The sequence below is a fragment of the Leptonychotes weddellii genome, chromosome 10 (assembly GCF_054177405.1).
Source record: "Leptonychotes weddellii isolate Sample4059 chromosome 10, ASM5417740v2, whole genome shotgun sequence".
Classification (NCBI taxonomy): Eukaryota; Metazoa; Chordata; class Mammalia; order Carnivora; family Phocidae; genus Leptonychotes; species Leptonychotes weddellii.
The window spans coordinates 97,902,853-97,916,493 of record NC_138378.1 but is presented as its reverse complement, the minus strand read 5'-3'; the positions used below and the strand labels follow the sequence as shown (position 1 = coordinate 97,916,493).

Below are 13,641 nucleotides of genomic sequence, written 5' to 3'. Positions count from 1 at the left end.
TTTTTTTTTTTTTTTTTAACATATAATGTATTATTTGTTTCAGAGGTATAGGTCTGTGATTCAACAGTCTTACACAATTCACAGCACTCACCATAGCACATACCCTCCCCAATGTCTATCACCCAGGCACCCCATCCCTCCCACCCCCCACCACTCCAGCAACCCTCAGTTCAAAATAATCATTTCTTAAAGGCAAAGCAAAACAAAAACAATACGAAATAGCCTGAGAGTCTGAAGGCCTGAAATTCAGACTGAATCTAACATTAGCCATTTTTTTGTTTGTTATTTATCCATTGTGGGCTTTAATTTTCTCATCTGTAAAATGATCAGTGTCATACCTCAATTTTTACTAATTCATGAGTTACATACAATACTCTTCACCTATATGCAGAAAAAATTTTAAAAATCACTAGTTACAAAATTAGGAAAAATCTTAGCCACTATAATATTTATTAACTGTATTTTACTCAGTGATTTTAGCCTATGTTATGCAAATTATTCAAAGAATTTTTCTAATTTCTACAGCTAAAGATTGCAGAAAGCAAAACCAAAGCCAGTATGATGGATATGTTAATACTTGATAGGTTCTGGGGTCGCTGGAAAACAGAGCTTCAACCCAGGAGGATAAAAATTCTGGTTCCAGCAACAGATGATTAATAGATACCTAATAGCCACAGTAGTCAGTCATATCAAAGTAATACATAAGTGGGGAAGTAGGAAGGTGGGACATTTGAAACTCAAATAGTTACATGATTATCTAGATCCACACTGAACAGTGTTTAGATCTTAGTACAAAAAGAGAAGCATGTTCGAAGACCTATCCACCAGAAAAAACAAGACAACATGGTAAAGTCAACACTGATAACTCAGTTGCAAGTATCTTGAAATCAATGACAGAAATATTAGGCCCCAAATTAGTCATAATGTTAAAAGTTCAACTGCATGAGGCACAAGGCTCATGGTGAAATTGCACAGAATCAAGTGTGTATTTCATTGAACTTCAAAGACCTATGCATATTTGGCATGGATCCAGCATTTCTCCTTTTTAATATATATACATATACATATATGCATTTGTTCATATATGTCAAAGAAAAGCAACATTCTGATATTAAAAATAGATTTAATTAAACTGGTTTAAAATAATCCCTAGGGATTACTGCTTCTAGGAAGATAAAGTGGACATACTTTTTCTTATTCCTTTCACTAAGCAGAATTAAAAACTCTAAACATTATACACAAAACAAATATAAAACTCTGAAAGGTAGAGAAAAGAAGGTGCTTTGGCTAGTGGCCTCAGGACACAAGGAAAGGCAACAGAACACAGGTGAGTTCCCTCTGTTACCTTTTCGACTCAGACATTCCAGAGTTCCAGCTGAAAAAAACTGGCAATATGGAAACATCAACAGGCATTAAAAATAAACAAACAAACATCTCCCCCAACCTATTTTTCTGGTCAAAGAACCAGGAAAGGGGCAAGAAAATTTTCTAGGTAGAAGACTGTAGACAATAACCACTCTACTCCGGCTGAACACCACACAAAATATTGTAGACCCATCACCAGCCACATCAGCAAAATGCAAGAAGGGAGTCTAGACTTCTACCTTCACCTGGTTATAACCAGACACCCCAACTCCATGGGCAAGATGGTGTTAGAGAATGCTCAACAGAGTATCATCCTTGCTGGGTAGTAAATAGTCCCCTACCCTCTGATGGTAGAAGTGGAAAACATATAAGGTGTTGGAGCCCCCACTTGCAGTGACAAGGAGCACCCATCTCAGGTCTCAGCAGAGGCTCTGAGGAGAACCTGGACTTCTAGCAGCACTTGGAGTAATGGGATAACCTCTCCTTCCTCTGCCAGACATTGTCAAAGGAAGCAAGCTAAGACAGAAGGTTTGATTAAGATGTAGAGTCTCTTAAGACAACACTCCAGGTTTTGGTAGAAAATTACTCATAACAAAACTAGGAAGAGCTCAAACAAACAAAAAACCCAAAAAACTATTAAAAGATGACAGTTTGGAGATGACAGCCATGTTAGAAATATTAGATGATAATTTTAAAGCAGCCATTCTAGAAAGGTTTTAAACAATTATAAATATGCTTGATCAAATGAGAAGGAGTAAGTCTCAGCAAAGAAATAGAAGACAAAGATCTTAATGGATATTTTAGAACTAAAATATACAATTGCTTAATCAAAATCTCAGTGGACAGGCTCAATAGCAGAATGGTGGGGACAGAAAAAGAATCAGTGAACCCAATGATTAAAAAGTAGAAATTACCCAATCAGAACACGGACAAAAAACAAAAACACAGAGCCTGAGGGGCATGTAGAACTGTAACAAAATATTTAAGTCATGTCACTGGAATCCCATAAGGAAAGGAGAAAGAAGGTGGGGCTGCAAAAGTACTAGAAGAAATAATGGATAAAAACATCCCAAATTTGGTAACAGATAAAAGACTAAAGATTTTTAAAAGCTGAATAAAACCTTAGAATAACTCCAAAGATATCTACATCAAGACATATACTCAAACTTCTGAAACCTAAAGAAAGATAAAGAAATCTCAAAAGCAGTGAGAGAGAAGCAATACCTGACCAAAAGCTGAAAACATTTTTGAACGGCAGTGGATTTCCATTCAGAAGCCATGAGGGACCTAAGGAAGTAGTACAACACTTCAAAGAAGCAAAAAAAGCAAAAATCAAAACCTGTCAACTCAGAAGCCTATATCCTAAAAAAAAAATACACTCCAGGAAAGAAGGGAAACTAAACCATTTTTTTTTAAAGATTTTATTTATTTATTTTAGAGACAGAGCACAAGAGTGGGAAGCGGGAGAGGGAGAAGCAGACTCCCTGCTGAGCAGGGAGCCCAATGCGGGACTCCATCCAGGGACTCCAGGATCATGACCTGAGCCGAAGGCAGTTGCTTAACCAACTGAGCCACCCAGGCACCCAAAACTAAACCATTCTTAATTGAAGGAAAACTAAGCAAATTCATCACCAGCAGACTTACAGAAGGATGCTTAAAAATAGTTCTCTAAAGACAAAGGAAATAATAAAAGAAATAAAAAGAATGAAGATAAAACACAGTAAGCTAATGCATGGGAACATGATGCTTTCTTCCTTCCACTGAATTTTCTAACATGTAACTTGTTCATGAACTAGATGACTCAGTATTAAGATGCTAATTCTGTCCCCAACGGATGCTTAGAGTCGACATGATACCGAGTAATATTTGACTGTTAATTTTGTTTTAGAAATAAGCTAATTCTCAAACTTATATAAGAAAATAATGGATCTGTAATAGCCAGAACTATTTTGAAAAGAACAAAATTGGGAGACTTGAACTATCTGGTTTTAAGACTTACCAGAAAGAGAAAGTAATGAGTTTTGTACTGTGAACATATGTTCAATTTATCAATTTTCTTTTATGGCTCGTACTTTTTGTGTACTTAAGAAAATTTTTGCTCTTTGAAAGAAACTCTTAAGAAAATTAAAACATACTAGGATAAGTATTTTTAAAACACACATAAGATAAATAATAAACCTAGAACATCTCAAGCAATAAGAACAGAAAAGCTCAAAATTTAAAACAAGCAAAAATTGTGTTCCCAAAGAAGAGACATGGATGGTAAATATTCCCACGAAAAGATACTCAAAATTATTAGTCTTAATGGGAAATTCAAATTAAAGTCACAAAGAAGTAGCATTACAGAGCAATTGAAATGCTTAGAAAAATGAGAGACAGTGTCGACTGTTGGTGAAGGAATTATCATGCACGACTGGTGGGGATGCAAACCGGTACCCCACTGTGGAAAACAGTTTCTTACAGAGTAAGCATACAACTAACATAATACCCAACAATCCACTCCTAAACAAATGAAAACATACATCCACACAGAAAGCTTTCTGTAAATTGTTTATAACAGCTTTGTTCAGAATTAACAAAAACTGGAAACAACAAAAATGTCCATCAACTGGTTAATGAATGAACAAGCTGTGATGCATCCATATAACGAATACTACTCCACAGTGAAAGGAAAGGGCTCCCGGCACAGAAACAACCTGCGTGAATCAATGAAGCATTAGGCTAAGTGAAAAAATCCAGACTCAAAAGGCTATGTACCATAGGATATTTCAGTTATATGACATTCTGGAAAAGGCAAAATTATAACAGAAAAGAGATCAGCAGTTGTCAGTGGTCAGAGGTGGGGGAAGGGGACTACAGAGAAGCATGCAGAAATTTTTAGAGTGAAGGATATATTCCACATCTTGATTGTGGAAGTGGTTATGCAAATGTGTGTATATATTGTACACCTGTATAGATCACTTATGTATAATATATACATCTGTATCTAATTATATATATATATATATATACACGTGTATATATATTATATGCAATTATACTATGCAACTGTATTATACATGCACACAATAATATATATGTGTATATATATAAAATCTGTGGATGGCTTCACTTTCTTCTCAAATGTTCCTTTATCCCACACACATTCATATTTCTTTTCTGCTTTTGGTTGTCCAGAGAAGACTAATTTGATACATTTTAATTCACAAAACTGAGATATCCTTAACATAATATTAATGCCAACTTTTATTCTGGAATTTTGTGTCAACTGTTTAAGTGCTTCTATCATGCTTTATATAAAAAATGTTTCTTATTTGAAATTTAAGGAGTTTTCAGATGATCAGATTCTTATCTAACTCACAGAAAACAGAAGAGATCTGTTTTAGTGTATAATGTATATGCCTTACAAAATATTTTATGACATGCCTAAGTCCATGGATCATATTCTAAGTTTTTAAATCAAACAAAGATTTGGATCCAAGGGAATAAAATGGTCACCCTCACATACTATATAATTATCTTTGGATAAATCATGAAAAACGGGTTGATGATCTTAATACAAAGCTCACTGGTTTTTGCTATTTGCAAGTTATGATAGCTTTTGTGTTCATATGAAATAATTCTTTCCACATTTGGTAATATGACTTAATATAAAACTTCCTGGGACTTATTATACATTGAAAGAAATTTCCAACATAATAACGTATTTTACAGAACGAAAACACACGACGTCTTTTTCCTCTTCCTTTCTCTTAAAATGCCTAACAGAGTTTAATAAATACTTAATGATTGATATCCTCGTGTTATGAACTCTTATTTCTAATTAAAGTATTTTTTATTCTTTAGTGCTACTGCTATATAGTAATAGTATTTAAAGGTATAATCCAACAGTCTGGTATTTATAAACTATAATCTCTCAACATCAACAAATCGATTCAATGATTTCTGTGAAGATAAGCAGAGAATGCTATATATTCACCTCTGCTTCCTCATATCAAAACAACGTTCCTCTAACTCACCAATGGTAAAATCCATGTATTTCCATTTTTGCCATTTTGCTTAACCAAAACTATTCCTAAAGTAAATTACTACTGCTACAATGGTAGGTATTATCAGCTTTCTATCAGTATTTTTATAGAGTCTCTATATCATTTTTTTCACTTACAGTTCTTTTTTCTGGGAAGAATTTTCACATTTAATGAACAATAGAATAAGTCATGTTTCCAGGTAATTAGTTAGATAATAATTACACTAATTTGAATAAATGAGTAAGAATATAGTACTCTCAGTTAAAATGCAATTTCTCTTATCTAACCAATCTCTCTGTACTCAGCAAAGAAGCAATATTTGCATTTGAACTTTCCAGATAAAGGATTGCAACATAATTATATTCTAATATATTCTGATTAATTTTGAGAAGCCTCACTATTAAAACTCAAGTAGAAGAATTCAAGGTTCTCAGAGGTGTGGAATTTCATTTTGACCCCAGTTCCATCTGTGATTGCAGGTAACTCTATTCACATCACATAATGAGACCGAATATTTTTCAAACCTAAAATAATATGAATACTTATTTCAGTAATTCAACCAGTAAATTCTTCCTCTATGTCAACTAAGCCATCTTAATTCTTAAAAAGTAAGTAACTTACACAAATCACCTCTGAAATATATAGATACACACCTTAAAGAGGTTTTAGCCCTTCTTGTAGATACTTTGGCAAATACAGCATTTAAGGATATAGTATTAACTATTAGACATAATCCTACCAAACTATTACTAATACACAATTGGATGTAAAACCAGAGTTGGATATATGAGACTAAGGCCACAATCATCTTAAATAAAATGTAGGGTAATTGAGAAAGTTCAGCCCAATCTGCATTAGATTATGCCCCCCAAGCTAACAGTACAGCTGTCCAGATCACTCATTAAAAAGACCATTAGCCAACTGGACTAATTGGTTTGGCTGGTTTTTTCTCCCCCCTCTCTTTGCTTGGCTACATATAAATGCTTGATTTCCTCTCACAACTGGTCCTTTTCATTGTGTTTCCCAGTCTAACACTAATTTTCACATTACTAACCATGTAAATAGAGAAGGTTATATATATAACCCTGGAAAATTTTTTAAGCCAGAACTTATAAACCTTTTAAAATATTCATAAATAATCAGTAAATACGTACACTGAAACTTGACTAGCATTCTATGTTCAGCCTAACGTTTTGCATTATTTAACTGATGGCTGCTGCTCAAATTATCCGCTGGCCTATCAACACAAAATAAGGGGTGCCTGGGTGGCTCAGTCGTTAAGCGCCTGCCTTCGGCTCAGGTCATGATCCCAGAGTCCTGGGATCGAGCCCCGCATTGGGCTCCCTGCTCTGCGGGAAGCCTGCTTCTCCCTCTCCCACTTCCCTGCTTGTGTTGCCCCTCTAGCTGTCACTCTCTCTGTCAAATAAATAAATAAAATCTTAAAAAAAAAATAATAGACCTGGGAGGAAAAGAGTAATATATCAATTTGATTTACAAACAGCTCCTATAAAAAAGGACCAATGAAAACAGGGAATAGATGAACCAGGAAGCTAAGAAAGGACACTGGCATCTTTTGAATCTGGCAACCCAGCCTTTCCAGACAGTATATTTGTTTTGCTTTGTAGAGGAAATACTACTTTGAACAATGGATAATAAATCTATGGAACACAATACAACAAACTATGTCCTGGTAGGATATATAATGGGTTCCAGAAACATTTGGGCTAATTTATACAAGACAGAGACATAAATAACTACTAAAGTGAAATAGAACATCCTAGCTACAAAGGCCTTCATACTGTGTAAACCAGGGGTACAATCTAATATATCAATTTCTATGTCTTTGTGAATGTAATTATCACTCTCCTTTCTCAAGATTAGCAATATATTGGCTCTTTGGAATTTGTTCCAGTGACTCCTCTCTGGATATTGAGCTACACTATTGTTTCAAATGGCTCCTTATCCAGGTCATACGATGCTACATTATGGATCCTTCAGAGAACTTTTTTTGCCACCTGATTAACTTTACTCATTATATAGAATGAACAAAATTAAAGAGGAAACCTGATGTTAGCTTTGAGCAGTACTTTGCACCTTTATAGTATTAGCACACTAGGAAATGAAACTTGCCAAGTCTGGGGCATATCTTCACAATTAACAAATTGAAGCACCAAAAAACCCCATGAATATTAATTTGCTATAGTGTGTTAAAGGTAGCCCTTTAATTTCAGCCCTGATACTTTCTGGAAAACAAGTATTTTATAATGACCTGTTTTGAAACCCCGTAATATTCTAAACATTCTAATTGTTATCTCTTCCAGGTACTATTATCTGTGACATAAACTTTGTCTTCACGATAGTTATAACTGACCTGGGAAAGTTAAACAGAAGATAATTTAAAAACTACAAAAGTGATTTGTATTTGTAAGTTGGATGTTAGAGTGTATGCTTTCTTCAGGGTTTTGTAAAAGAACGTAATCACTGATTGAAGCCGTGATGGACAATGCAAGGTCTGACATGGGCTTAAATAGAATGTTAGAGATGTCTGTTAATAGGCAAAACCTAGAGAGCACTTCGTGTTACGAAGAGTGGTATGGGTAAAAAGATAAGTTGAATTTAATTCCAGTGTTTCAGTTCTCAGTATCTTTGCCTCAGATCCCTTCCTACCTTTTCCTTGCTTTTCTGTGTGTAGCAAGGAAGATGGTAGACTCTATATACTGGTTTCTATTCAAGTTAAGCCAATAGGAGGCACTGATGGAACATAGGATAGAAAAGAGAAACCAGGCAATTCTGTCTATCTCTGCTTCTGATGTTTTCTCTGGCAGTGACCTAGGGCTCCAGATCTTGGTAAACTACATCTCCATTTGTCCTATAAGAGGAGAATTAAAGTTGGCTTTCTACCAATCTCTGGGTTGCCTCATTCTCCCCTGATCTTTCAACTTTTCTTTCACCTGTATAAAAAATTTCTTGACTTAAATTCCATTTGATTTTACTACAGAGAATGGTTTCTGAAAATATTTAACCAATCCTAGCTAGACCCCAATGAACACATCTAACCTAGGGAGTTGGGACTTACTATTCTGATACTCTACATGACTGTAAAATAAAGATTGTTTTTACTCCTCAATTAAGTAGAATTTTCTGAAATTACTTTGTAGGATGAGTTTTCAAAAACAGGTTAGTTGAAGTATAACATACTATAAAGTTCACTAATTTTGGATCATGTCATACAATGGAATCACACAATATATGGCATTTTCTGTCAGGTTTCTTTTATTTACAATAATATATTCAAGGCTCAACTATATTGTAGTATGTATCTGTACTTGATTCCTTTTTTATTGCTAAATAATATTCTGTTGTACAGATATACCCTATTTTTGTATTCCATTCACATGGGCATTTGGGTTGTTCTCACATTTTAGCTATTATGAATAATGCTACTATGGACATTTGCCTACAAATCTTGTGCAGACCTATATTATTATTTCTCCTGGGCATATATCTGAAAGTTAAACTGTGGGGTCCTATGGCAAATCTGCATTCATACACACATATATCAGAGTGGGTAATTTCCCATGAAACTCTAGAATATTGCTAATTTAACAAAATCTGTGGTATACTGGGTTATATCTTTCACAGTGAAGGTTTTGTTACGTTTTAACATTAAGAAAGAAGTAAAATGCTTGCCGGACCTCTCTGCATTGTACTGGGAATATATTCTACATTTGGGACATGTGTTCCTGACTCATTTACAAATGATCTGAAAGGCTCCCAGCTCTGAGTGTGCCTCAGGGAAAGAAGAGGCTCTTTACAAGGTCCAGACTCAGTGATAAAATGAGTCTACCAATTGGTCCTCTATGACCTGACCTACTGGATTCAATGAGCCTGCTATAACCTGACGAAGATGGGGGAATTTCAGGCACTACCTGACCTGTGAATCCCAGAGCAAGTTCTGAGAATTTTGTACCAAATTGACACTCTCTTTGGCCAGTAACTACTCATTTTGAGTATTTCTTTTTGCTTTGCCAATGGATTTTGATAGATCCTATGACAATCCCTTACAGACAAATCAAGAGGAAACTGCTCCCTCTCTCGCTGTTTCTCTGTCAAATAAATAAATAAAACCTTTAAAAGAAAAAAAAAGGAAACTCCCATTTTACATTGGTAAACAACTATTATTGTTAGAACAGCTCTTGGCTTTTGATAAGCTGTGATGAAATCTGAATTCCTGATGATGGACACCATGAAAACTTTGACTCAAAAAGTTCACCATAGTATAGGGCCATAAATTTAGTCATGTCCTGAAATACTCCATCAATAAATAAAAATGACATAAATAATGGCTGGCACTCAAAATGAATTATTTTATTCTGCATTTCAGTTTCTTTGAAGATGAGAGTTTGATGTTATAATGACTAATACATTGGGAAAAACCAAAAGCTAGCTAATTTTCTATGAAACTTGAAAAAAAACACACAAACTTTTAAAATGTATAATTATATTCAGTTTGTTGAACATTGAAATAGAATTTGAATGAATCTCTGGCTGGTTGTGTGTCTATTTTGTCCCTGCCTTCATTTTAACAAAGTATTTAAAAATTAAAAATAGATTCATGTTTTAAAACTACAGCTGTGTCAGTCACATCCATTAAGGTCTGTGAGACAGGAGTTTTTATTTTAATAACACTTCATCTTCACATGTCAGATGCCCTGCTATTTCAGTGTTTCCAGAGAAATAAGTCATGAGTAAATAAATTATTTTATACAGATAAAAACAGCTTCTGTTTACAATAATCTCCCCATCTAGCATTAAGTGAAAAGAAGTAACATTCATTAAGACACCAAGGGTTAGCCCTTTGATACAAAGGATATTCTCTTCCAACAAATCTGCTTAAATAATTGCCAGAAGATTCCTTTTAACACTGTGGAAGTAGAGATGACTTCCTAAATAGTTTGAAGCAAAGAACAACTCGTACTAGAGAGTTCGCAGCTGGAGCAATTCCAACAGGGAATGGTAAACTTGCTTGATGGGACGCAGCAAGCAATTGGTAGAAAAAGTGGTATCAATTTTAAATGCCATAGCAGCTTCTTATTTAAGTATTCTAATAATAACAATGCTTTAAAGATAGTTATTGTCCCTGGATTCCCAAGATATTCAAATCATAATATATTCAACTACAAATAGAATATGTATAGTGTCATGGGTACTCACACGGATTTTTGTTTGAGGTAAGTCAGTAGACTAAGAAATTCATTCTCTTACTGTAGATGATATCACAGTGCACATGCTATTTGGCACCAGAAAACTATAGCAGCACCATGGTAGATGATTACGTATTTACCCCAGTTGCAATGTAACCTCGTCCTTCCAGTCTGTGGACCACGCCATGTAACTTGTTTCGGCCAATAGGATGCTAGCATATATGATGTAGAGACTTGTGAAAGCACCTGCATGTTTCTGCTCATTCATGCTCTCTGCTATCACCAAAAAGTCCATGTCCACAGGAACTTTCTGGATGATGAGAAACAAAAGGTAAAGAGTGAATCATTTCAGTCATCCCAGCTGAAAACTTACTAGATCAGCTGAACCACAAAAATCACCCAGCTGATCTCAGAGTAAAATGCACACTATTAATAAATGGTTATTGTTTTAAGCAACAAAATCTTGGCATAGTTTCTTATGCAGCACTCTGGTGGCAATGAGTAACTGATATAAGCGTTAAGTAGAAGAGAAGAGAGAGGATATAATTAATAAACCAAGATAAAGGCCCTCAGGGCATTGATGTTTCTCTTCAACTGGGAACTATTTTGTGTTCAAAATTCCATAGGAAGTCTGTTTCTATCACTCAAAAGAATAGTTGAAACACCTATTACAATATAACTGTTCTCAACAGAACACACACACAATGAACTTAAGTATTAAAAAGTAAACAGGGTTTTGGGGTGGCTCCATTCCTCCCAAGTCCTTCCTCTTGCAACTAAAAACATCCTGGACAAAACACAAGGAACAAACATAAAAAGGCTCTGAAAATTGCTATAGTTGGTTGAACAGTGTCCCTCCAGAAGATGTCTAAGTTCCCATCCCTGGAACACATGAATTTGACATCATTTGGAAAAAGCATCTTTGAGATGTAAATAGATTATGGATATCCAGATAGCACCATCCTGGATTCGAGTGAGACGTAAATCTAATAACCAGGGTCCTTAGAAGAAACACAGAGGGGAGGCCATGTGAAGATGGAGCAGAAACTGCAATTATGTTGTCACAAGCCAGGGAACACCAGAACCTGGAAGAGGCATGAAGGATGCTCTTCCCAGAATCTTTGGAGGGAATGTGGACCTGCCAACACCTTCATTTTTGACATCTAACCTCCAGACCTCTGAGAGAATAAAATTCTGTTGTGTTAAGGCACCCAACTGTGGCAATTTATTGTGATAGTGCTAGGAAATTAATATACGCGGAAAGAAAAAGGATGACCAAACAGAGACCTGGGGGCTTGAGGGAAAAGATGGTAGTGAGTTTCCTGGGATTCCTTGTTTTTTTAAAAAAAGATTTTATTTATTTATTTGAGAGAGACAGAGAGAGCACGTACTTGAGCACAAGTGGGGGAGAGGGGCAAAGGGAGAAGCAGACTCCACCCCCTACCTCTGTCATGAGCAGGGAGCCTGATGCAGGGATCTATCCCAGGACCCTGACCCGAAGGCAGATGCTTAACCAACTAAGCCACCCAGGTGCCCCTATTTCCTAGGTTTCCTTATTGCCTCCCAGATGGGGAGCTATAGAAAACCTCCATCCCAGAACTGAAAACAGGTAGAGACAAAACAAACAGACATCACACTTCCAGGAAAGCCTGCTCCCCAGCCAAAAGGACCTGGAAAGAGCAGGCTAATGCAACAGAAAAACTTTTTAACAAACAGCAGTGGAAGAACTGACCCACTCACCCTTGCAGTTTCAGTAGCGCTAAGTGAGGAGCTGATTTTCTACTGACTGGCCTGGTAGAAGCAAACTACAGTGCTCAAATTTCCCTACCAGGATGGTGTTGGTGGGGCCAAGTCGGGAGCTGAATTTTAAAGGTTGATGGAAACAGGCAGCAGTGATCCCATTCCTTTGACCCAATTTCTTTGCCCAGGTAGTGTTAGTAGGAATCAGCAGCAATCTGAACCCCTATCACCATCCAGCAGCATCAAGACTGAAGGAGGGAGAACAAAGTGGAGTTAGTCTGAACTCTACTATACCTGACCTTCTCCCATGTCACCAAAGCCTAGCAAGGAGCTGAAATTCCAGCCCTGCCCCAGCATCAATACAGTGAAGTGAAGTGATAGGAGAGGAGCACCTTCTGCTGTTAGCAAGGACCAGAAGGAAGCTGAGCCTACCTACTCCCCTCTCGGTGGCAATGAGGAAGTGCTAGTTGATGCTTTCTTTGCTTTTGCTGGGATGTTAATGGGGCTGGGGAGAGCTGCACTTCCACCCTAATCATATTCAGTGAGGCAGTGTGAATCAGCTCTTATCGGGGTGGTTTTAGTGGGGTCTAACAGGGAAGTAACAATCCCCCTCCACCTGAACCTGCACACAACTACAAAACAGGGTGACTTGTGTGCTAAAAATAAGATTAAACAGGATTCAGAGTCTTATCACATAATTTCCAAAATAATCTGCACACAATCAGAAGTCATTCATCATACCCGAAACCAGGAAACTCACAATGAGAAAAGACAACAGATGCCAACAATGAGATGACAGAGATGTTGGGATTATTTGATCAGGATTTTAAAACAGACATCATAAAAATGCTTCCATGTACAATTATGAATATGCTTTAAAAATGGAAAACAGAGGGGCGCCTGGGTGGCTCAGTTGGTTAAGCATCTGCCTTCGGCTCAGGTTATGATCCCAGGGTCCTGGGATTGAGTCCCACATCGGGCTCCCTGCTCAGCGGGGAACTTGCTTCTCCCTCTCCCTCTGCCTGCCGTTCCCCCTGCTTGTGCTCTCTCCCTCTGTCAAATAAATAAAATCTTCAAAAAAAATGGAAAATGGAAAAATCTGAGCAAGGAAACAGAAGATATGAAAAGTTACCCATGTAAATTAAAGAATCTAAAAATGCAATAATTGAAATAAGAAAAGAATCACTGGAAGGCTAACTCTAAAGATTGAAAGAATATTGTTAAAATGTCCATACTACTCAAAGCAATCTACAGATTCAATGCAATCCCTATCAAAGTATCAAGAACCTTTTTCATAGAACTGG

General features: G+C 36.4%; 1 long non-coding RNA gene across 1 annotated transcript in view; it reads right to left on the bottom strand.

Annotated features, from left to right (window-relative positions):
• Positions 1 to 10,528: 10,528 nt before the first annotated feature.
• LOC115939330 (uncharacterized) overlaps positions 10,529 to 13,641 on the bottom strand; it is a 56,245-nt gene continuing 53,132 nt past the window's right edge. Inside the window, exon 3 of the long non-coding RNA XR_004074159.2 lies at positions 10,529 to 10,907. This is a non-coding gene — a long non-coding RNA (uncharacterized LOC115939330). The remainder of the gene's footprint in view (positions 10,908 to 13,641) is intronic.